Here is a 24,474-nt window from a genome sequence, read left to right on the forward strand (position 1 = left end):
CCTGTATTACATCCCTCTACAGGTAGTCCTTGAGTTACGACCACAATTGAGATTGGAATTTCCATCATAACTTGTTGTGGTTGCAAGTCACGTTGACCTGATTTTACATCTATTTTTATTGTTTGATTATTAAGCAAACCATGTGGTTAATCAAGCAAACCCAGTTTCCCCAATGGCCATTTTGTACCAGAAGTTGGTTAAAAAAAAGGCTGCAAATCACAATGACATGACCACAGGAAACTGCAACTGGTCATAACTGTAAGCCACTTGCCCTTACACCCAAACTGTGATCATGTGATTATGGGGGTGCGGTTGTATGTGAAAGTACAGGTTAAAAGTAAATTTTTCCAAGGCCATCATCACTTTGAATAATAATGAAATGAATCATAAATCAAGGACTACCTACATTATGACTACCAACCTGGACTGAGGGGGTTTGATTATTTTAATGGGTTTTAATATATGTTTTAAATTTATATTTATATATTTATGTATTTTGTATGTATTTTATGTTTCATTGGGTTTGTTTTTATTGTTGTGAGCCACCCTGAGTCTACGGAGATAGGGCGGCATACAAATTACATAAAATATAACAAAGCAGCAGGACACAAGGAATATTCAGAACGCAACAAAGAGCCCTCAGATAATTTTGATTGCGCCACATCCAGGGAAACTAAAGATCATACTTCTTCTTGCCATGTCTATCAGAGTAAAACCACTAAACACACATCACTTCCAAGTATGGACACTGTTTCTCAAGATTTTCTCACTCCCAGTTGGCTTCGGGTCTAAGGCAAGAGTGGAACACATGATCTCCAGTTTCTAACCTGATGCATTAACCACTGTCCTCAGATATCACAACCCTCAATAAAACCTGGATCATCAGAATTATAAAGTACCATCCGAAATCTGGAAGTGTCCTTACAGATGATGTAGAATGAGAAAGGCATTGTTATCCTAGTGTCATTTCCAGGGGAAAATAGATGTTGATTATAGCCACATTTGAAGGACTGTTGCAATGGTTTTTAAATATTTTTGTAAATAATCATACTCATCATAGACGAGTTCCCCAATATTTTAAGACTTTTCTTTCAAAGCAAAAAATGATGTGTGCTGTTCATTCCTAATCTCATTACAGGCTTTACCTTTTCTCTGCTAAACTCAAAAAGGCAATAGTAATCCAAATTAGTCAAGGAACTGGCCCTTTCTGATAACTTATTGACTGTGATGGGAATGAGAAGTTTCATATCACTTACTGAAAAAGAAAAAATCTAAGACTAAGAATTTAGGCTGTAGCCAATTATATTTACATTGCACATACTGGATTTCACATATAATCTATTCACAAGTGACTAAAGTCTGATTCATTTTTTCCCCAGGCATCTAAAGCATGGGTCCCCCAACCTGTGGGCTGCAGCCCAATACCAGGACGTGACCTATTTGCAACCGGCAACCTCACTCGCACAAGCGTCGCAGGCACTCGCAGTCCCACTTGCGTAAGTAACAATTGCTCACCTGCCCTTCCCACAAAACCATCCCCTTTCCCCCCCCTCTCCCCACTCTGGGCTGCCAACGTGGAAAGTTTGGGGAATTCTGATCTAAAGGATATCAAGGAAATGAATTGGCTGTCTCATGTTACACCCCCCACCCGGTCTGGTCTCAGAACATATATCGATCACTGACCATCTAACTGATTATCCCACAGCAAATAACATCTTCCTTGTATTCCATTGCTAATCCATCTCATCTTCTCATAAAATCACCACCAGCAGGATTCTATAGACCGGCCCTATACTCTATCAACTCTTTCAGTCGGACGGAGAGTTAACAGCTAGGATGCGGATATTGCAGGAGTCAGTACATTGCTCTATTCACCACCAGAAGGATCGGCACATCAGATTCCATGGCCAGTTATACTCTAGCCAGCCACCCTGAGAGGGTGGCCTTGGACATTATTTCCCTGGTGTTCGTAAATGGCATAAGACTCCTCCTACTGTTGTGAGAGGACAATGGAGCTTACTCTACCGACATCTAGATCTACATCTTCCTTCTCTCCAGGACCTTCAGAACTTATGTCATCTCCTTGGCCATTCTAACATCACCCCTTGGCCATCGGATGTACTCAGCGGCTGAGCTTCTTGCTCTGCGAGACTCCCCCCTCTCGCAGACCTGGCCCTCCACACTATCGAGGGCCTACCTTGATGACGGATTTTGGAATCCCGAGAGGTGGCATGTTGCAAAGAGGGGGTTGAGGGTCTTTTTATCTAGTTTCTTATCCAAAATTTTAAAGGTTTCTAAAAGGGGGGTAGGTGGGAGCAAGGTGGGTCATGTGGATTTGGGGGGTAACCCACACAGGGAGGGGTTAGAGGATGACTTTTTAAAGAGGAGGCCAGATCCGGCACAGAGTTATATCATAGGAGGTGTGGAGCTGGGAATGGAGGGGCTTAATACTTGTATGGAAGGGGGCTGTTCCATCAAGGTCATGGTTGGGAGGGGCAGATATGGTGGGAGCAGGGGGCCACATCATGTTAGGGGGGTACGCACCCGCTGTCTTCAAGCGGTGGCACGCTCCGACCCCCAAGGCTCTTCTCATTCCCTGGGTTGCTCAGAATCTCAGGGCCCGAGCCTTAGGCTGATGTTATGCAACATCAGGTCTGCAGTTAACAAAGCCCCCCTCATTTGTGAACTAATTCAGGAGGGAAAAGTGGACCTGGCGGGTATTACAGAGACCTGGTTGGACCATGAAGGGGGTGTCCCCCTCGTAGAGATGTGCCCACCAGGTTTCTGCGCAATCCATCAGCCAAGGGCACAGGGTAGGGGTGGAGGGGTGGCGGTTATTATAAAGGAGGGTCTTGATCCTAGGGAGGCCACTGTTCCTCGGACAACTGGATGTGAGTCCCTCCTCATAAAGTGGGGTCATGGGTTACAGATGGGCCTGCTGATTACGTACCTGGCTCCCTGCCGCATGGCAGCAGCCGTGCCTAAGCTCCTCAACATAATAGCCAGGGTGGCGGTTGAGACTCCTAGGCTTCTGGTCATGGGATATTTCAACCTGCTGTCCATTGGTGAAACATCTGAGGTAGTTTGGGAGTTCATGGCTTCCATGACGGCCATGGACCTGACCCAGTTAGTTCATGGCCCTACTCACATAGGGGGACACACTCTGGACTTGGTCTTTGTATCTGACCAGTGGTTGAATGGCCTAGATATAGGGGATATAGTCATTGAACCCTTGTCATGGTCAGACCATTCTCTCCTTAGGCTTGACTTTCTGTCTGCTACACCCCACTGCAGGGAGGCGGAACCGATTAAGTAGTTCCGCCCCAGGCGCCTGATGGATCCTGATAGGTTCCAGATGGAGCTTGGGCCATTTCCTGAGACTCTAGCTCACAACTCGATTGAAGACCTGGTGGCAGCCTGGGATAGGATGGCCACTGGTGCTTTGGATCAGGTTGTGCCTTTGCAGCCTCTGACCTGGCGTCGAAGTCACCCAGCTCCTTGGTTTTCCGAGGAGCTGAGGGAAATGAAGCACTGGAAAAGACGCCTGGAGAGTAGTTGGAGAGCCAGTCGTTCCGAATCTGACCGAACACTGGTGAGGTCTCATATTAAGACCTACTTAGTGGCGATAGCAGCGGCAAAATATAACTATTTTTCCGCTCTTATTGCATCGGCAGAACATCGCCCAGCCGCCTTGTTTAGGGTGACCCGCTCCCTCCTCCACCTGGTAGCATGGGAAGACCCCTTGCAAGGTTGAGCTGAGAATTTTGCACAATATCTGCACAATAAAATTGCTCAAATTCGGGAAGGCTTGGACTCTGACTGGGTGGGTTCGGACAGGGTGATGGAGGCGGGTCTTGAGGATGTTATTTGGGATGGGTTTGACACTGTGACCCCTGAAGATGTGGACAGGTTACTGGGGAAGTTGAACGCAACCACATGTTTATTGGACCCATGCCCCTCCTGGTTGGTACTGGCTTCCCGAGAGGTTACACGAGGCTGGCTCCAGAGGATTATAAACACTTCTTTGAGTGAGGGTTTCTTGCCTTCCACCTTGAAAGAGGTGGTGGTGAGACCCCTCCTCAAGAAGCCCTCTCTGGACCCGGCTGTTTTAGCAAACTATCGTCCAGTCTCCAACCTTCGCTTTGTGGCAAAGGTTGTTGAGAGTGTAGTGGCACAGCAACTCCCGCAATACCTGGATGAAACTGTCTACCTAGATCCGTTCCAGTCCGGCTTCAGGCCTGGTTACAGCACTGAAACAGCATTTGTCGCATTGGTTGATGTTCTCTGGAGAGCTCGGGATAGGGTTTGCTCCTCTATCCTGGTCCTATTAGATCTCTCAGGGGCTTTTGACACCATCGACCATGGTATCTTGCTGCGCCGACTGGAGGGGCTGGGAGTGGGAGGCACTGTTCTACAGTGGTTCTCCTCCTATCTCTCCGACCAGTTGCAGTCTGTGTTGGTAGGAGGGCAGAGGTCGACTTCAAGACACCTTATTTGTGGGGTGCCACAAGGGTCAGTCCTTTCACCTCTTCTGTTCAACATTTATGTGAAGCCACTGGGTGAGCTCATCCGTGGTTTTGGGGTACAGTGCCATCTTTACGCTGATGATACTCAGCTGTACATGTCCACCCCAGACCATCCCAATGATGCCCTTGCAGTGAGGTCCCGGTGCCTCGAGGTGGTGCGGATCTGGATGGGGAGAAACAGGCTCCGACTCAATCCTTCCAAGACCGAGTGGCTGTGGCTGCCGGCATCCCGATATAGCCAGCTGATACCATCGTTGACTATTGGGGCGAGTCATTGGCCCCCACAGAGAAGGCTTGCAACTTGGGTGTCCTCCTGGACACGCGCCTGTCTTTAGAAGAGCATATGATAGCCGTGGCCAGGGGAGCTTTCTATCAGGTTCGCCTGATTTGCCAGTTGCATCCCTTTCTGGATCGGGACTCCTTATGCACAGTCATTCATGCCCTTGTCACTTCCCGACTGGACTACTGTAATGCTCTCTACATGGGGCTCCCCTTGAGGTGCACCCAGAGGCTCCAACTGGTCCAGAATGTGGCCGCGTGGGTGATTATGGGAGCGACATGGCACTCACATGTAACACCTCTCCTATGCAAGCTGCACTGGCTCCCAGTGGTCTTCCATGTGCGCTTCAAGATGTTGGTTCTTACTTTTAAAGTGCTTCATGGCTTAGGACCTAGGTACCTATGAGACCACCTTCTGCAACCGATAACTCCCACCAACCAGGACACTCCCACAGAGTGGGCCTTCTCAGGGTGCCATCAGTAAAGCAATGTCAACTGGTGGTTCCCAGGGGGAGAGCCTTCTCTGTGGGGGCACCTACCCTTTGGAACAGGATACCCCCAGGGATACGAATGATCCCAGATCTCCGTACTTTCCGTCGTGCACTGAAGACCTTTCTGTTTCACCAAGCCAGGCTGGCATAAATTTTCAAATTGTCTAAATTCTATGCTGAGGATCTTAACTGATGAGCCAAATTGGTTTAATTATTTTAAATTGTTTTTATTTCACATTATATGTATGTTATTCTGACTGTTCACCGCCCTGAGTCCTTCGGGAGAAGGGCGGTATAAAAATTAAATAAATAATAATAATAATCCACTTTGCCTGCGAGCACATTTGTAGGACTTGATTCTTCTTCTATTTAAGAGGATAACTAGAGTACAAGCTTTTAAAGCAACTAACTTCAAAGGGTATAAAACCAATAAATTCAAACATTCAGAGCTACAGCTGATGGCTGTCTATTAAAAGAGCTTAAGAAGCTAAAAGTCTGCCATTTGATAAATTCACAATGAAATTATTTTCCCTAGATTAAATGCATTTGTTTATCCCTTTATCAGATTATATTGTCAAATCCAATCCTTGGAGGAAAGGGAGCCATATAAATTGCCAGTAAATTAATATTCTAAATTAACTAATAAAGATTAGGCATTTTCAGTTAATCAGAGATAGTTAGATGAGTGTATAAATGTTCATTTGCATCTTAATGGGTATCTGGGAATCGGATTTCATTACAATTAACTTTACTTTTTAGTTATGCAAAACAGTGTTATCAAGATATTTATTTGATCAGAGTAAGATAATGAAGTTCCAATTATTCTACAGTTTCATATTTTCCCACTGTCTGGTGGTAATAGATTGCAGGTAGTCTTCTGTGGTTATTTTTCTTATGCTGATAGAATTTGTGCTTATGGTGCTTTTTGTACATCTCCAAATAATAATTTAGAAATGATTCCACTATTCCATTTTCTTGGTACAATATTTAACTGGACTGTCTCTAACGAAACACTCCTAGAATTCCCAGGAACTTCCTTCTTTCAAATACTAACCAGGTGGGATGCTGAAAAACTTACTAGATCAGTCAAAGTTGGCTAGGTACTGCCATCTACTGAGATAAGCCACATAAGTGGCTCAAACCTTTTCTCTGTTTAATTTACAAAACTGCTTTATTTAACTTCCACATAAATGAGAATGGCTATGTAACCTAAATTCCAAAGCTTGTATATAAGAGCTGTGCAAGAGCTGTGTAAAATATACCGGTAGTCCTCAACTTACAACATTTCATTTAGTGACCTTTTAAAGTTACAGCAGCACTGAAAAAATGACAATTTTTCACACTTACAAACCATTGCAGTATCCCGATGTTCACATGATCAAAATTTGGACACCGAACAACTGGTTCGTATTTATGACGGTTGCAATGTCCAGGGGTTCTGTGATCACCTTTTGTGATCTTTTGACAAGCAAAGTTATTTGGAAAGCCAGATTCACTTAACAACTCTGTTACTAACTTAACAAGTGCAGTGATTCACTTAACTGAGACAAGAAAAGTCGCAAAATGGGACAAAATCCACATAACTGTCTCGCTTAGCAACAGAGATTTGCTAAGTTGTGGTCATTGTGGTCAGTTGTGGTCATAAGTTGGGAACTACCTGTACTTGCACTATATTATGGGTGTCAAATTGGCGGCCCATGGGCCGGTTGTGTCATATGTAGGCCATGCCCGCCCCAGCTCCACAAAGGGGAAAAACAACACAAAACATCATGTGACGGCAACATGACATTGTGAGTTTGACACCTGTGCACTATATGATTAATTCAACATGTGGTTGAGTCAGACATTTCTCAAGATCTTCTATGATGGAAAACAGATGTTCAGGACCCATCACAGCTTTATAATAAGCCTTGTTCCACATCTGCATCTATAACAACAAAGATCCAGAACAATCAATGATCTTCTCCAAAGGGGAAAAAGGCAGAATTCCCTAGTTTTACACACAAACTTCTCTCTCTATTCTAGTCAGAGAGAGATGACCTTGATGTCTAAGAGAATTGTTCAAAGTGTTTTGAAGAGAGAACTGTCAGCTATTAAAGTCACTGAATATACACTGATACCAGGAGAAGGATGGTATTATACAAATACATTTTTTTTCTCATTGGTTGAATTCTAATTTTTCTATGCTAAACATTCATATCTCATTGAAAATATGTACACAAACAGCAATTTTCTGCCTTGAAATACTTTTAAGGTTGTTATTTAAAATTTGGCCTAGTTTAACTGACAGGTTAATCCTGTTTATGAAAAGTATTGCTAGTATATAGAATTTTTAATACCGTAACATCATCCAAATAAATGCTTCCTTAAGAGAGTAATATCAGCATTTATGCTTCTATTCCTGTGTGAGACTTTTATGACTTTTATGAGTGTCAAAGTGGTGGGGAGAAGACCCCATGCTTTCAGCCTTCTCTTATTCATATACTTTGTCTCCAGACATCCTCCCACAGCAAATTACTTTCTTTTCAGTTTCAGGACAGCCTCTTTGTCTCAATTGCAATGTTCTTTCTTCTGCAATACATTTTGTCTTTATCTGTCTCTGCCCAACTATGTGTGTTTATGATCCAGGTTGTGCTTCTCATTCTAAGGTGTCTCTCCCATTGATCTCACAGAAAGTACAGGCTCACAAAGAAATATCCTCATTGACTCAATCAAGACACAGCTATACATTCATTAACATAATGCTGCTCTAATATTCTCCCAGTTCATAGTGGTTTGTACATCTGTCTCATCACTTTTAGGTTGTAGAAGAGAGGAAAATAACCAATAATACATCAAGCTTCCAATTCTCACTCTGCAGTTCCATAAGAGTATACCACTTAACATCAGGGGCAAAAGAGCAGTTTTCATTACACACCAATTACCCTCTTTTTACAAGTATTGTTTCTGGAAGGCTGTTTCCATCTATCTGGTGTAACATCCCCAGAGAGAAGACAAGAAAGTCATTCCCAATTCCACCATTCCACTGATGGAACTATCCTGAAATGGTTTTGAAAAGGGAGGTGTGGCCTTTAATTGACAAAAGGTTGTAAGAGGTGACTCTTGTTGTAAAGGTCTCTCTTTAATATCAGAAACATAAGCTCAGTTGCTTAGTCGTAGTTAATTCTTTAATGCCTGTGGATATGAACATCCAAGTCAAAGACAAATGGTAGAATCCTCATATACATACATAGTTGGGTTTGTAAATTATGAGTGATGGAATTGGGGCCAATATAATTGCCAGGCCAACATTTGAGTATTTATAAATCTAGTTTGCAATCTGAAGGAAGCAAGTCACATTGGAAGTAATACTTTTAGTACTTTTTTTTTTTACTTAATTCTTGTATTCCACACTATTCATAGATTTAGTCACTTTTCCCCCTTCTGCTTTACTTTGTGCATTTTTGCCATTACCTTTCCATTACCCTCCTGACTATTCTGCCACCCTTCCTTTTTAATCCTTCTCCAAGCTTCACTTTTTCCTTCTCCCCCCTCCCCCCCTTCTATTCCAGAGACAGAAACAAAAGGTAGCTTCAAAAAGTCATTTGGTGTGCTATGGTGCAGCTTCTCCCCTTATCAATCTTACTTATTACCAGTCTGGCTTATAACCAAGAACTTTATCAAGCATTCACTTGCTCTTCCTGAGCCTCATTTTAGCCCTTATTCTTTTCTGTGCAATGTTCTTGCATGAAATGGGCTTAAAGCACTTTTGTGAATAGATTTATGGCATTAAATCAGTAATAAGGGAAATGTTGATCTCAGGTTCTGAGGTAACCACAGCTGTGGGTGAATAGGAAAACTAGGTCTCCTTGCTGCCACCCCTCTTGTACTATAAACCTAGTTTTCCCTTTCCTACCAGTCCTTTGGGGAACAAGGAGGGGACTGAAGAGGAAATCCATTTCCCCCACCCAGAAATATAAAATATTAAATATAAAAAGAGAAACTAAAATAAAAAATTGGGGTATTGCAGTTCAGCCAAACCAAGGGAGGTGCTAGGAGGCAATTAGTCAATTCCAAGTTGTAAACAAACTTTAGTAAAGGTGCCAAAAGAAAGCATGTTTTCACATACACCACAGTTAAAAAAAAACAAAAAACCCCCTAATCTCCCTTCAAATTCCTAACACAATTCTAACCAATTCTAACCACAATTCTAAATAACTAAATTTTCAGCCCTGCATGATGTAACCTCTCATTCCCCCCAACTTCAGCCAAATCCTTCACAAAAGATACTTCAAACATTTCCTGTCCAAACCATGGCAAATCTCTCCTTTTCTTTTATTGGCTCTCAGGGATCATGTGACTCTGGCCATGTCAGGAAGGCTTGGGATTTAAAAGGCCATCCAGCCCCCTACAAACCCTTTCCTCTCTTGACTTGACTTTTTTTTTTGTCTTTTGTTGCCTTTGTCTGAATGCTAGAACAAAAAGAAAAAAAATAAATTACTATCTCTGTGTATGGGTGTATGTATATGCACATGAACATTCATGTGTGTACTGGCCCTCCGGATCTCTCTCTCCTTTGCAGGCATGGTCATGATTTATCTTGATGTGAATTAAGGTGATGTGAATTTCTTCTACAATCTCCTCTCTGCTCATTTAATCTCAGAAAAATGGCCTCACTGACTTCATTAACACTGATTTTGCCTTCTTTCCTTATCCCAATAGTTCTGGGGTGGGCAACTGTGGCCCTTTTACAACCTGTGGACTATAGAGCCTTGGTGGCACAGCAGACTAAAGCACTGTTAAGTAACACCAGCTGTTACTCAAGGCTCAAGGTTGACTCAGCCTTCCATCCTTTCGAGGTAGGTAAAATGAGGACCCGGTTTGTGGGGGCAATAAACTGGCTTTGTATAAAAAATAACACTGCTTAGGGGGACCCTGAAAGCCCTACTAAGCAGATATATACAAAAGTATGAAGGCTATTGCTTAACGCATTGTAAGCCGCCCTGAGTCTCCGGAAAAGGGCGGCATATAAATTGAATCAATCAATCAATCAATCAATCAATCAATAAACTCCCAGAATTCCTGAGCCAGGTTGGCTGTCTCAGGAATTCTGGGAGTTGAAGTCCACAGGTTGTAAAAGGGCCACAGTTGCCCACCCCTGCAATAGTTAACTGCTCTTCTCTTTTCCATGTCCTTTCAAAGGTCACCAATGGCAGTGAATACAAAACAACATAGTTGGAAGGGAACTTGGAAGTCTCCTAGTCCAACCTCCTGCGCAAGTGGAGTCCCTGCACTATTTCAGACAAATGGCTGTTCAATCTCTTCTTTAAGAGTTTTAAAGAAGCTACAACTTTTAAGTAGCTACAACTTCTGAAGGGAAACTGTTCTACTGATTGATTGTTCTAACTGTCAAGAAATTTCTCCTTAGTTCTAGGTTGCTTTTCTCCTTGATTAGTTTCTATCATTGTTTCTTGTTCTGCTTTCAGATGCTTTGGAAATAGGTTGAGACCCCCCTTCCTCTTCTTTGTGATAGCACCTTAGATATTGGAGCACTGTTATTATGTCACCCCTAGTCCTTCTTTTCATTGGAATAGACATAACTAATTCCTGCAACTGTTCTTCATATGTTTTAACTTCCAGCCTCCTAATTGTCTTTGTTGTTCTTCCATGCTCTTTCTAGAGTCTCAACATTTTTTTAATATTGTGGCAACTAAAATTGGATGTAATTTTCCAAGTGTGATCTTACCTTTATAAGGCATAAGTGTCACATGATCTAGATCAGGGTGTCAAACTGGTGGCCTGCGGGATGGATGCGTCACTCACAAGCCACACCCACCCCAGCTCGGTGAAGGGGAAAAACATCACAATATGTTGCGTGACAGCAATGTGACGCCACGAGTTTGACACCCATGATCTAGATTCTATCCTTCTGTTAAGGATAGGACTGCACTGGCTTTTTTTTTGGTGGCCTCAGCACACTGCTGGCTCATTTAAATCATTGTCCACTAGGGTGTCTAGATCCCTCTCATAGTTACTGCTATTAAGCCAGGTACCACTTATTTACCTGCGCATTTGCTTTTCTGACTGAGTTGGTATGAGTTTGTGTGAGAGAAAAAGAACCTCAGTCCTAACTGAGGAGGCCTCACCAGATAAAGATAAAGATAAAGAAGATGATGGTGGCAGTTTGTAGCTTTGGATTGCTAGAAAGAGGTAAATATAACAGAGTATTTATCCTGTAGTTTTGACCAGTGTTTCTCAACCTCAGCAACTTTACGATATGTAGATTTAAAGTTGTTGAGCTTGAAAACATTGATCTGGACCATTTTTGTTCATTGGGACTTTCATCCGCTTTCCTTCTTGTATTCACAGGAAAAAAGTAGATAAATGAATAGTTTTATTTTCACAAAGAAAGGAGAATCAAGTAAGGTATGGGCAGGTAAGCTAATAATGCTGAGCCAATAATCAAAGTACATTGATCTCCCCCTTTAAAAGGGGGGTGGATACAAACATCCCAGAGACAGGCCTAATAATAAAATTGTCTTTCAACTTCATTATGTAGTTAAAATAAAAATGGAAATAGAACTTTGGGTTAGGATTTTTGTTGTTGTTAGATTTAGGACCATAACTGGGACTGCAATCTGTGTCATTGAATGAAGCAGTCATTTAACCAGATGCCCACATGATTACTTTGCTCAAAGACTACAATCCTGATTAGGAGTGATGAGAATTTACTGAATTAAGTTTGTAAAGGAATCTTGTCTCCTAGCAAACAAAGGATACCAAAAACTACATTCCTATTGATAATGAAAAGGACAAGTATTCCATAGGTTACCATCTGGCACCCCTCTGTTAGGATTTCGGAAGCAAATCTTCCATTTCTGTATACCGATCATAAGAAAATGTTGAAATGTTCTATTTTTTCATTAATATTTATGGGAAATAACATTTATATAAGAAAGACAGGCAGTTTCATCATTCTTTGGAAAATAATCTACAATTGATTTTATCTTGTTAATATAATGTGTCATTTTCATGTTTATTTGTTCTTGAGAGAAACTAACAATTTGGAGACAGCTTGAGAACTTGTAATAAAAAGAAAGTTATTTAAGATAAATATGGATATTAATTCTGCCACCTTCAGGGTCTCAATAACCATTTAGTTTTTACATTATCTAATTTGATAAAATGTTTCAAAAGATTGCATAAGGATAGATTTATTTATTTAGCATATGGAAAAAGGATAGATGACTAAGCAACAAATAAATGTTTTTTTTTTACTCAATATGATCCATCTGCCTGCTTGTCTGCCTGTCTGCCTGTCCTTCTGTCCATCCTTTTGGAATGCATTTCATATTACATTTTGTGAGCTGTTTGACTGTACAGAATTGATCTATAGAATCAGATCAATTACTACAGAATTAATCTAAAGGGAAACTTCATAGATGGAAGTCAGAAGTAGTTCTTAACATAGATTTTGATGTTTACTGTATTTTTTGGAGTATAAGATGCACCTTTTTCCCTCCTAAAAGGGGATGAAAATTTAGGTGCGTCTTATACACCGAATGTAGCCCCGCCCACCCACTGGCCCCCACCCTTTGGCCTTTGCCTCGCAGCAATTTACCTCCTTGCAAGCAAACAGCAAGAAAAAACAGCTCCTTTCAACTTCAGCACAGCCTAATTAGCACAAGTTGATTGGATCCGCCTCCCAACTCTCAGCTGATTTGCTCTTAGCTGTTTTGTGCAGGGTTCTGCTGCTTGCTGCAAAGACGTAAATTGCTGGAGCAGATTTTTTTTTTCCCCTTGTGCTGATCAAGCTATGCTGAAAACAAAAATGAAAGTAAAGCAGGCTGTTTACTGTTTGCTGCGATGAAGCAAAATTGCTCAGAGGCAGAGGGAGATTTCTTTTTCTTTTTCTTCTTTTCCTCACCAAGAACCAAGGTGGCGCAGTGGTTAGGGTGTAGTACTGCAGCTACTTCAGCTGACTGCTAGTTCAGCAGATCAGCGGATCTCACCGGCTCAAGGTTGATTCAGCCTTCCATCCTTCCAAGGTGGGTAAAATGAGGATCCAGATTGTTGGGGGCAATATGCTATTTAGTATATTGTCTTTGGTGTAAGCCGCCCAGAGTCCTCGGAGACTCTGGGTGGCATAGAAATATGAATAATAAAATAATAAATAAATAAAAAGGTAGGTGCGTCTTATACTCCGAAAAATACGGTAAGTATAAATGGCGAGTAGAGAGGAAACTTTGTTCTTTTTAGAAGTACCTTTGTATTAAACCACATTTTAGTTTTAATTTATAACAATACCTTGGAAATTGTCAAATCAGAACAAAAGGAGGTTTCAAGAATACAGCAAGAAGATAAATGGAAAATTTTTCTTTCTTTTCTCTTTTCCCTTTCTCTTTCTCCTTCACAATTTTTTTTCTGACATGAAGGGAACAGAAGACCTTTTTTTTTCCTTTTTCAAATTCTAAGAATTGGATAGGACTGAATTCTACTTAAGGATGGAGCCTAGTCAATTCCAATGGAGAAGTAATAAAAAAGAAATACAGGTAGTCATTGCCTTACAACAGTTCATTTAGTGACTGTTCAAAGTTACAAGGGCACTGAAAAAAGTGACTTATGACCACTTTTCACACTTCCATCCATTGCAGCATCTCCATGGTCATGTGTTCAAAATTCAGATGCTTGGCTGACTCATATTTATGACAATTGAAGTGTCCTGAGCTCACATCATCACCACCTTTTTGGGATCTTCTGACAGACAAAATCAATAGGGAAGCCAGATTTACTTAATAATCATGTTACTAACTTAACTGCAGTGATTAATTCAACAACTGTTTCAAGACAGGTTGTAAGCCAGGGTAAAATTCACTTAACAACTGTCTCACTTGGCAACATAAATTTTGGGCTCAGTTGTGGTCATACGTCGAGGACTACTTATATTTCCCATTTCTTCTAGCAGTCACTATTCTACATAATACTGGAGTCAGAGTCAATTGCATTTTAATTTGATGTGGAGGTAATAGGATGTGATTTATTTGCAGGAGAAGTCTGCAAGTTTTTAAGAGCTTTCACTCCAAAACTGCATGCTTCTGTTGTTGAGTTTTATTGGGGTGAAGTTATTACAAAAATAACATGCAACAGATGAAACTCAAACAATTTGGAAAAATGCCTATTTCGTTTTGTGGGATGTATAAATCTTCACATGTAGAGAAAAAGCTTAAGTATTTTTCTTCCTCCTTTCTATTTTTTTTCTAGTTCCTCTGAAAATGGCATAGAAGTGATCCTTACAGAGGGATCTTTCCAAATTTGAACCAAAGAGATTGTCACACCTGCCCCAACTTGGACTCCTAAGAAAGAAAGACCCTCAACTCCATTTGTGCAAAAGGTATATTTTTACTAAAAGCCAAATGATTACAGTATAGCAAAAGCCAGAACTAAAGTTTTGCATGCAAAGGTTCCCCACTTAACTTTTCCTTTTCTGTTCCAACCTCCTGTTATCTCCCCAGTTACATTTGAAGAAGTTGTTTTGGTAACAGCCCCTGAAATGGTGGGCTGGAGGGTGAGACATTCCATTCCATTCCCAGGTCTGTGGCCTTGAGATAGTGAGCTGATGTCTCAACATGGCACAATAAATGGTTTCGGTTTCCTCCTTACCACAGCTCACTATCCTCATTGTTTATGGCAGCCTGACATCTAGTGAAGCAAGGTACAGAGTGATATTCTGTCCCCCTTGAAAAACGGCTAATCCTATAGGGGAGAAAAGAAAGAAGAATGTCAGTTCTGACAAAGATACCAGGACTAGCAAATTATGAATGGAACATAGTTTAAGGGATTTGGGAGGGAGAAGGGTAGATAGTTTTGCTAAATTGAAATCAGAATCACAGAATCTGAAATAGAATAAATAGCATTTGATATTTTCCCATCTTTCAAGTAAGGACTCATTGCTATGTCCTCCCAAATATCCTGGACTCCAGCGAAACTTTTTTAATCTTTCTTTCTCAGAAAGGAACCCCAGGACAAGTAATTGAGTGTTTCAAAATCTCATCCCCTGAATTGAGAACCCTGCTAACAACTATTTATTGTAAAGCTGTATAGTGCAGAGGTGGATGATGGATATGAAGGAAAAAGTGACAGAGGCAGAAAGACTTAAATATCCAATTCTTTCTGAGTAAGAACCCAATACTGCAACAAAATCCTGAAATGTATTACACCAGTATTGCTTCCTTAAAACACTGGTTGGAGAGCCCTGATAAAACCAATTGCTATGATTAGAACTTAGACTTGTCAATCATGTCATAAATTTACATTGCATCTTTTCTGATGTAAATTTATGATGTAAGGACGCTAGTCAGGCCACAACCAAGTAAGAGGAAAGGGCCAGACTTTCGAACTCTTCCCTCACATGGATTCTCACCATCACAGTAACAGAGTAACAGAGTTGGAAGGGACCTTGGAGGTCATCTAGTCCAACCCCCTGCTCACACAGGAGACCTATACTAGGGATTCAAACTGCCGAACTGCCTGCATCTCATCTTTGTTCCTATTTAGAAGCAGCTTTGGGCCCGTTTCATTTCGCATTAGTTGTATTCAAGAGCATGGCTAATTTATTTCAGGTCTAATAGGAGTATATTTGAAATTGCAGTAAAGTAAGTCTTTTTCTTTACATTGCTGCAGCTCTACAAAGTTTTACCCTTGACAGGAATTATTTCCTCTCACAAGCTGCCAGTTCTTATTTCATAGGGACTGTTAAGAGCAACAAATGGTGGCTTGGCAGTTTAGCAAATCTCCCTCATGACAACTAATCAAATTGTGCTTGTTTTTGTATATGATCAGATAAATCTCCACAATATAAACAAAAGGTGTAGATGAGAAAGGTTAGAAATTCATCCACTGTGGAGTAAGAGGAGGGATTTTTTTTAAAAAAAATTCTGGGATTAGCAGTAGCAAAGGACAAGATTCAGTTTATTGCTGTTCTTTGTGCTATCCTACTATTCAGCTGGAGGGAGTATTAAGTGGCTCTTTCATCTTCTTGCTGTATGCGAGCCAGCACGTGAAAACTGCCAAGGATTACTTTTGAATGACTGGAGAATAGAAAATGTGGTGATGTAGAAATGCCATAGAGCAGCGTCCACAATTTTTGTGGCTTGGCAGCCCAGTTGGAGGGGGGAGGGAAAGTGGGCCACGTAAGCAGCAGGCCAGTATTATTTATTTATTTATTTATTTGTTTATTTATTTATTTATTTATTTATTTATTTAATTAATTGATTTGTATACAAGTGCACTTGCAGACCTTGTGTGAGCAGCAGGCAGCAAGTTGAGCTGCACACACAAGCTCTGACCAGCCAGTCACAGACCCAATTCCAAATAGGTCATGGCCCAGTAGTGGCCAGGGTTTGGGGACCCCTGTCATAGAGCATGCCAAATATTAAAAATATAGTGAAACAACTATATGAAAAGTAGTGATAAGTAATACGAGAATTTATGAACTGTGGGGAACGTAACCTGAGTTCTTATTTGTGAGCAATCTATCTATGGCATAATTAGTCTGCTAACTGTCTTTTTTGACACTTCTGACTTGGTAAATGTCAGAGTTTCTTGAAAAAATCAAATCCAGAAGCACACACAGATAAACTGATTCAGCAGGATTCATTTACTTTTGTATATACACAATAATACATGAAGTAAGTTTACAATACTAACAGCAGATTCACAGTTTCATTTCACTCAGATCAATAGACAAGTTCACATACACAGCTTCACAGCTCAGAGTTTAACACACATACACACACACTGGTTTCAGTTTCTCTTTCTCTGCACAGTCAAAAAATTGGCTGATTTAGTTGCTATGCCTATTCATTGGCTGACCTTGTTACCATGTCTTCCCAGTCGTGAATATTTTGACACTCCTCCCTTCATGACTGGAATAGACATAAAATTTAATAACTTAATATTCTTCAGATACCTATATTTGAAGACTCAAATTCACAGTTCCCTTCAAATACCTGAGAACCCTTTTACTGTGATACATCCTTTGCAATGAAACAAAGATCATCCACAAATGCTAATAGTTGACAATCTTGTAACTTTCCAGTATATATGGAACCATCAGCCTTGCAATTCTTGAATCAGTGGTGGGTTGCCCCCGGTTTGGACCGGTTTCCAAGAACCAATAGTAAAACTGGCGGGAGGCCCCACCCACTGTCCCAGATGTCATCATTGGCAATCTGCACATGCGCAGAAGCAAGGCACACACGTGCATGATCCCATTGCAAGCCAGTAGTAAAGGTAAGTAGAACCCACCTCTGTCTTGAATCCAAGATCCTTCAATGCATTATCTAAACAGATATTCAAATTCCTGGCTGACTGCTTCAGCCCATAAATGGTCTTGTTCCATTGATACACCATGTTAAGCCTTTTACTTTCATACCCTGATGCTTGAACCATGTAAATTTCTTCCTCTAATTCTGCATTGAGGAATGCTGTGGTTATGTCAAAATGCCAAATTTTATGGCCATGTGCCACTGCCAACGCTAGTGCAGGTCTTATGCTTTCACTCTTTACAGTTGGTGCGAATATCTCATCATAGTGCACATTTTTTATCTATGAAAAACCTTATGCCACTAACCTTGCTTTATACTGGACCTCATTATTGGGCAGTACTTTCTTCTTGTATATCCACTTGCATCCTACAGCTTTGCTATCCTGTGGACACTTTATGTTCATCCATGGATTTCATTTCTTTGTCCATGGCTTCTTTCCATTTTATTTGTTCAATTCTAGATAATACCAATACTTCCTTATAGTTTCTTGCCTCATACCAGACATTACACACCTTTACGTTACTAGCAGAATACCTGTCAGATGGAATCCCTTTGTTCCATCACTCTGACCTGCATGGTATTGATTGCTCCTGTGTTTCAACCCTCTCTTGCCTCAAATCAATTCTGTTGCAATTTTGATCTGCAAAGCTTGCAGACCTTGAAATGACTATTCTTTTGCTCCCATCGTTAAAATGATAGCTTTTATGCGCTATGAGCGTTTATGGCTCATAGTCCATAAACTTGAGCTTTCTAGCCTTTGGTTGTCCCTTTCTTCTAACTGTTTTTGGAATATGCACCCACGCATTACTTCCAAAAACTCTTAAATGTGCCAGAGATGGTTTTCTCCCATATAGCACTGCATATGGAGTATCATTAATGGATGAACTCCGCAGCCTATTAATTAAATAGTTAGAAGTCAACATGGCTTCACCCCAATATGACCTGCTCAGACCAGAATCCTCCAGCAGTGAGTCCTTCATGGTTTGTAAGACTCCATTTCGTCTCTCAACTACATCATTCTCAGCTGCTGTGTACGGATTAGTGCATCTGTGTTTTATTCCTAACTATCCCAACCATTGTTGAAAACTTGTTAACATGAATTCTGAACCTCTGTCAGTCTGCGGCTGACATACTTGTTGTTTATATCTTCTTTCTACAAAGCTTACCCATTGCTTAAATTTCTGTAGTACCTCTATTGTACTCTTCAGTAAATAGCAGAACTCCAACCTGCTGTAGTCATCTACAATGACCAATGCATACTTTGCTCCTCCCAATGCTGGAACTATTTACTTTGCTGCCTTACTGACTTTGCTGCCATAAATCAAATTAAAATTGGATTAAATACTTGTAAGATCTGAGACTACATTGAAACCTAAGCTGAGGGGGCATCCTACTGATGAATGGAAAATATACCTTACCCCTTCACTTATAAACAGAATGAATAAAGGGAAGCTAGGTGGCTAATAATCAGCAAGGTTGCATGCTTTCCCTTTGGCTTTTGTCAAATGTATATGTAGGGCTATTTGAATGCCACTGTCAATGGGAAATAGTTGATAAATATTTGCTTTGCTTTATATTGACAATTTTCAGAATTAAAGGGATAAGAAAACAGCTTCTTCCTAAAAAGCTTTTATCAAATAAATATTGCTGTTTCAGCTATTACATTTTTATTCACACACACATACCATTATTTTAATGGGGCACATTGACAGAAACAGCTTTGCGCCAGCTTTGGAGATTGACTTTGAGAATTAGGCAGCACTGCCATGCTCTAAATGTCTATTCAGAAGAAAATTGATTAAATTCAGTATGGTTTTTTTCTAGGAAATAGCGCATCGCATTGCAGCTTTAAACATCTATTTGTTCTTATCTATTGTGGCCATCTAGAGAGGAAGATTTTTAGCATGATATAGAAATATAATTCCAGTTGACCTAATTTTCTGAAGAATAGATCTGTTATTGAAAAATTGAATGAATCTGCTGCTGGATTTAAATTGCTTATGCTTACCTTCACTCACCTGCTACTTGTAGACAGGAGAATTGATTTTGTAGAAAAACATTACTATTTTAGTAAACGAGAAGCTTTTAAGTAATGTTTTGGTATAAAAGGAGGGGGGAAATGTAGCACAGCATGTGATTTATATACAAGAAATGAACTGGATTGGGAGGAGTAGAAAAAGTTAATCAAAAATAAAACTTTCACTCTTTATTCTTTCAGCTCTCCATAGATACTGACATTCTGCTTCAGAACCATTGCTTCATTTTGTATTAGCAATATAAATTTACCAGCATTTATTTTCCACTATTTTGAGTTCAATATGATAGATTTTTAAAAAAATATTGTCTGTAAAAAAAACATAATTTCTGAGAAATTCTAAGTGGAGGATGTATTATTCTAGTCAGAATTGAGGTGGCTCAAATCTGTCGGTGTATATCGTGTCTTTCATTGTACAATCATTTCTCTAATGCTCAGTATGTCTTTGGCTTCCCACCCTTCAATTCTATCCAAGACCATATACTTGGAAATAACTCCTTGCATTTCCCCCTCCATATAGTAGTGTTATGGTCATTGCTAAGGGAGAGTCCTTTTCTTGCAATATTGTATGAAAAATTCTCTTCCTGTAGAGACATTTGCAAAAAAAGAATAATCTATCCACCTTTTTTGTTTAAAGATTTGGTGAAGAATATGAAAACTCATTTGCGTGCATACTTTTGATGGAAAATCCAGAGACAATCTGTCACACAATCTTTTTGCAATGGAACTTGGCTCTCTTATTGCTCCCCATAAGTGCCTGGCTATGAAAGGGATGAAAAAATGTCTTAATAAAGAAACATCTTTCATCAGGATCAAACACTGATAAAATATAGCTTCCTATTCAACTCTGAAGAACTTTGTGCATATATATGATGTCTCATTTTATAATTGGGGTGAAAGAAGAATGTAGTTACTGATCTGAGCTAGAGGTTTTATGTAATAGATTGGCTCTGTATTGGCATTTAGACAAAAAGAGATCTGGTATTCCATACCTATGTACTTGAGAGAAATTCAATAATATAAGCAGCAAGTTTATCTGTTTGGGGTGCAATTCTCTACACAAGGGGCATGTATCCAGAAGCTCAGGTCAACAAATCCCAAATTCTGGTCTCTGTGTATGCTGGTTTAGGCTTTGAACTGAAACAATTCAGTCTGCCAAATTGGACTGTATCACAGCAGTAAAATGCACAATGAAGCATAATTGCGATGGTCCATTATTCTCTGCTCAAAACAAGTACACAAAGAGTTAAAAGGTGGAAACACAAAACAAAAGCTCCCCCCCCAAAAAAACCCAACAGTGCGAATGCATTTGAGAGAATTCTGACTAAGAAGGTATATATCTTTATGTTATCACATATCTCGGTGGCCAAGTATACTTTGAGGAAAATGTTTCCCTACCCTGTTTCCCCAAAAATAAGACCTCTCTGAAAATATTTAAATGCATGTGCAGCTGGTCCCTGCCATTTCCTCTGGTTAGGGTTAGGGAGGCAAAGCTGGAAATCAGGTAAGATGGCAAGAGGAGCCCCGTCTTGCTCCATGCACCCCAAAATAATAAGACCTCCTTGAAAATAAGGCCAAGCGCTTATTTTGGGGTTCAAAAAATATAAGACATGGGGAAGCACGGTAATTATATTAGTATTCTATAAAACCAATCTAGAATCACAGAGTTGAAAGAGCCATGAACCATAATCTGTGACAAATAGCTTCCTAATTTCCAGATCAATCTGAATGCAGCCAAAGCAAAAGAATCCCCCGACTTTTTTGGGAGGAAAAAGCCATGCTGAATTATTCTTACTATGACAATTCCCCTCACCACCCAATGTTCAGTCAGAAATCACCATCCTGTAACTTAAATCCCTTATCCCACCTTGTGTCTTGCAAAACAAGATGTAATAGGTTTGACTTTTTATCTTACCCCCTTTCAAATATTTTAAGAAATGTATTGTGTATGTTAGACAAAGTTGTAATTTAAAAATAATAATGTTTATTTTCAAGGCTGTTTTTCAATTTGTAACAATTCTTACTTAGTTTTATGGTTAGTATAGTGCAATTCATCTGGAAGATGGTAGTTTTCCACTTCCTTCATATGGTATTTAATGATGAGTAATCTCAATTAAATTAATCTGTTGACATCTATAAAATGCCCTATAAATATTTAAGTGTCAGGTTTCTGCTCAAAACTAAGAAGCAATGATAGTAAAATAAGCATATCAAATGCACAAATAAAAAGGCAGAACAGAAAAAAACCATAGCAAAATAAATGAAAACATAAATTAAAAATAAATACTATATCAATTTATTCCTCTCTGTCTATATCCCAGAGGCAGAAATGAATATTCTCAAAATGATAATTTAAAAAAATGAACAAGAATTCCAAGGTTACATCTTGTAATCTGCTTGTGATATAATGTGTGTATGAGGAGGACGTGATGACAAACTCCAGTATGCAAAACCTTTTTTATGTTTTTTTTCCCTTCTTATTTATATCTCAAAAATAGAACAAATCAATTTCTCTTTCAGTCATAAAAGGATAAAAATGTAAACAGGTAGACAGATTTTTCTCTTCCTAATTCTCTCTTGCAGCTTCACCTGTTAAAAAGTTTAGTGTGCAATAAAAATAAATAAATCACTTTATAACTATAAATACTTTGCTTTCAGTAATTATCTATTTTTACTACATATAAAATATTTTTTCTGAAATTAATTTGTTTTTCCTATAAGGTATGTACAGTATTCCTCTATAGAATGGGACAACTTGACATTGCCAACTCGCCACGGCCAACTCACCATGGCTAACTTGCTGTGGGATAACTCACTGTGGCCAACTCCATGGGACAATAGCTATGAGTTAATTCAACAATTCAATTTAAGTATTTAAAATACTTACATTTTTTTTAGTTTTTGTCATTCACATTTCATTTCGTCCTTCCTTTTGTATCCTTTCTTTAATGATTATATTCCATCATTTCTTCAATATTAGTGTAACTCTTGTCCTGTAGCGAGTTACCCTGCAGTGAATTGGCCACTGCGAGCTGGCCTAGCAATAGCACTTAGACTTATATAACACTTCACAGTGCTTTTACAGCCCTCTCTAAGCAGTTTACAGAGTCAGTATATTGCCCTCAACAATCTGGGTCCTCATTTTACCAACCTCGGAAGGATGAAAGGCTGAGTCAACCTTGAGCTGAACTGCTGATTGGCTGGCAGCTGGCAGTCAGCAGAAGTAGTCTACAGTACTACGTTCTAACCACTGCACCACCATGGCTCATTAGATCCATCACTCTAAGCCAGTGCTTCCCAAACCTGGGTAAATTACTCAAAATTGAATAAAAGATATTTTTCTTTGGCTAATGACACACAAAGCCATTACTCCAAAACAAAGGTTTATTTAAATAAGGACTTGAATCAGGTACATTGTCCCCATCTTTTCTAATTATATACACCGAGAGCATATGCACCGAGAGATATTTAAATAAGGACTTGAATCAGGTACATTGCCCCATCTTTTCTAATTATGTACACCGAGAGCATATGCACCGAGAGATATTTAAATAAGGACTTGAATCAGGTACATTGTCCCCATCTTTTCTAATTATGTACACCGAGAGCATATGTACCAAAGACAAATTCCTTGTGTGTCCAATCACACTTAGCCAATAAAGAATTCTAATCTAATCTAATCTAATTTTAAATTCCTTAGTTCCTGTACTCTACTCATGAGAAGCAGCTGTCCAGAGTGCAAGTGGCCAATGCCACAATATCTCCTTTATCAGGAAAAACTCTGCTGGCCAGAATTCACTGTTTGGCCATCATTCTTTGCAATGCCATCCCTGCTCCTTTAGGAAAGTCTAGTTTGGCATGAATACTCACTAGAAACCCTGAAGATAAGATTCTTGCAGAATCCAAGGTGATCTATCTAGTTCCAATGTCTTCTTTCCTATGAGAGTTAAGCAAATATTTCCTGTGATAGTTAAGCAAATAGTTAACCAAAACCCAAGAAGAAAATATGAAAACTGTACAGCCTTCCTGTGTTTTTAGCAATTGGGATTGAGTAAAACTATTAGTGCCGAATAATATTTTAGTTATAGTACCATGTTTTCCCGAAAATAAGACCCTGTCTTATATTTTGTTGAACCCTGAAATAAGCGCTTGGCCTTATTGCCATGTGCTCAAAAGCCCGATTGGGCTTTTTATCAGGGGATGTCTTATTTTGGGGAGAACAGGGTAGTTATAGTAGAACCAAGCTGGAAAAAAAATCTTGCATTTTTTTTGTCTCATTGATCTTGCAGAAAGATAATTTGCTTTTTTTTATTTTTCCAAAAGAGGAGAACTTCAGAGAAATTCTTCTGAATAGACTGGCAGTCTCTTCACATTCCCCACTCCAATTACATCACCCCTCCCTTTGGCACACACTGACTTTTTAAAGCAAAGCCATGAATATTCAGTTCTTGAATGGAAACTTCTTAATAGCACATGTAAGGTTTCCTCTATAGATATCAAATGTCCTGAGAAGGGTAGGTTAATTTAAGCAACTTCAGTTAAGAGCTTATCAGGAATGCTTCTGAGTACTTCATCTTTTGGAATCACTGAAAAAAGCTCCAGACCTGTGACTTTTGTAAACTTTAAACAACTAACTTTGCCCTGAAATATATAATTGAGTCTGCTCATGCACCGTTTTGCATGAATGTTCCAGTTGCTGTGCCATTGTGGATTTCTCTGCTACTCTGAGAACCATCTGGGATTCTTTTTGTTCTTAGATCTGTACTTTATGATCCTTTCTAAGAACTGTCTCTATTCTCATCCAGGGCCAGAGTCTCCTCTCCCTGCATGGGATGTCT

General features: G+C 39.7%; 1 pseudogene; it reads left to right on the plus strand.

Annotated features, from left to right (window-relative positions):
- Positions 1–2,635: 2,635 nt before the first annotated feature.
- LOC148114832 (uncharacterized) lies at positions 2,636–23,498 on the plus strand (annotated as a pseudogene).
- Positions 23,499–24,474: the final 976 nt, after the last annotated feature.

Source organism: Pantherophis guttatus, chromosome 3, assembly GCF_059756535.1.
Source record: "Pantherophis guttatus breed Tessera chromosome 3, ASM5975653v1, whole genome shotgun sequence".
NCBI classification, from domain to species: domain Eukaryota; kingdom Metazoa; phylum Chordata; class Lepidosauria; order Squamata; family Colubridae; genus Pantherophis; species Pantherophis guttatus.